Raw genomic sequence first — 1947 nt, 5'->3', positions numbered from 1 at the left:
AAGTAATTGGAGCCAGGCGTGGTGGTGCACGCTTGTAATCCCCATACTTGGGAGGCGGAGACAGGACGATAGCTCTGGTTTGAAGCAGCCTCGCTGGCTTAAAAGACCCTGTTTTCAAAGAAAAATATAAAATAGGTCTGGGAGTGTAGCCCAGAGGTAGAAGGGTTTCCAGGAACCCCAGTACCACCACCAAAAGAAAAGAAAAAAGAAAAAAAAAGTAGTTGGATATAAAGTAGCAGCCATGTTTATGTTGGAACACTGGATTGATGGGAGAATCTTCTGATAAATCCTCAAAATAAAATACTCTTTGCCTCACTCCCCTCCCTGGCTCCATGAGTGGCGAAGGGAAGGGTCATGGCAGGGAGCGGGAGGAAGATATGGGTCACACAGCTTTCTCTGCAGATCTAGTGTGGTTACACACTATGAGCACACATTTTAAAAAAATGAAGAAATTAAGACAAAGAACTAGAGAGTCGCCTGCAACAAGTGGACGGATTGGAAAAGCCCAAGCTACTTCTAGAGCAGTATCCAACCAGGCCCCTCATTGCAGCATGTATGCTCTATACAATCCATAACACATATGATGACATTGAAAATGAAGTGGTTGCAGACCTTGGATGTGGCTGTGGAGTGCTTAGCATTGGAACTGCAGTGTTAGGAGCAGGGCTGTGTGTTGGAATCGACATAGATGAAGATGCATTGGATATATTTAATAGGAATGTGGAAGAGTTTGAGTGAACAAATGTTGATATGGTTCAATGTGTTGTCTGCTCATTATCTAACAGAATGTCCAAGTCCTTTGATACAGTAATTATGAATCCTCCCTTTGAGACCAAAAATAATAAAGGGATAGATACGGCTTTTCTAAAGTCTGCTTTGGAAATGGCAAGAACAGCTGTATATTCCTTACACAAATCTTCAACTAGGGAGCATATTCAAAAGAAAGCTGCAGCCAGGCGTGGTGGCGCACGCTTGTAATCCCCGCGCTTGTGAGGCAGAAACAGGAGGATTGTTCTGGTTCGGAGCCAGCCTCGCTGGCTTAAGAGACCCTGTTTCCACATAAAAAAGTTAAAAAATAGGTCTGGGAGTGTAGCCCGTGGGAGTGTAGCCCGGAAGTAGAAGGGCTTCCAGAAACCCCAGTAACACCAAAATCATCATCATCATCATCATCATCATCATCATCATAATGATAAAGAAAGCTGCAGAGGGGAAAATCAAGATGGATATTAATGCAGAACTTTGATATGACTTGCCAGCACTATACAACTTTCATAAAAAGAAATCGGTGGACATTGAAGTGGACCTAATTCGGTTTTCTTTTTTTTAAAAGCTTCCAAAGACAAAAAGCAGCTTAAAATCTAACCAAGATGAATAAAAAATTTTTCTTACTAAACTAAAATAAATAAACAAATAAATAAGATACTCTTCACCTGATTTATCCTAAAAGCTTATCTGTGCTTTGTTCCTCAAAATCATGAACTATATGTAAAGCTGATGAAATATGATTAAGGCCATTGGATTGTACCAATCTCAATTTCACGGTTTTGATATTATAACTAGGTAGGGTTAGGCAAAATGGCACATTGAAGGAAACTGGGAAAATGATATATGGAGGATTTCTTTGTACTTTTTACAATTTTCTGTGAATTTACATTTATTTCAAGGGAAAATGTTTTGAGAGTTTTTTGTGTTATTCATTTGTTTATTTGTTTAAGGTAAGCATTAAGCCAAGTGCAGAAATCTCAATACTTGAAAAGCTGAGACAGGACGATCACCAATTCAAGCCAGCCTGAACCTGTTTCAAAGTAAAAAGGAAAATAGCTCTGGGGATGAACTCAGAGGTAGAATGCTTCTGTGTTCAATTCCCAGTATTTAAAAAAAAAAAAAAAAAAAAAATCTTGGATGGCGACCGAGAAAAGCGGGGCTTAAGAGCCCCGCTAACAACAA

The 1947-nt window shown here is 39.7% G+C and overlaps 1 pseudogene across 1 annotated transcript; it reads left to right on the top strand.

Annotated features, from left to right (window-relative positions):
- Window positions 1–443: 443 nt before the first annotated feature.
- Window positions 444–1375, top strand: LOC308258862 (rRNA N(6)-adenosine-methyltransferase METTL5-like; annotated as a pseudogene). Its single transcript has 2 exons — window positions 444–958; window positions 1206–1375. The product of its transcript is annotated as an rRNA N(6)-adenosine-methyltransferase METTL5-like (transcript).
- The last annotated feature ends 572 nt before the right edge of the window (window positions 1376–1947 follow it).

This window comes from Muscardinus avellanarius (genome assembly GCF_963383645.1).
Source record: "Muscardinus avellanarius genome assembly, chromosome: 2".
NCBI lineage: Eukaryota > Metazoa > Chordata > Mammalia > Rodentia > Gliridae > Muscardinus > Muscardinus avellanarius.
Note: the sequence above shows the minus strand (reverse complement) of the source record. Positions and strands in the feature narration are given on the sequence as shown.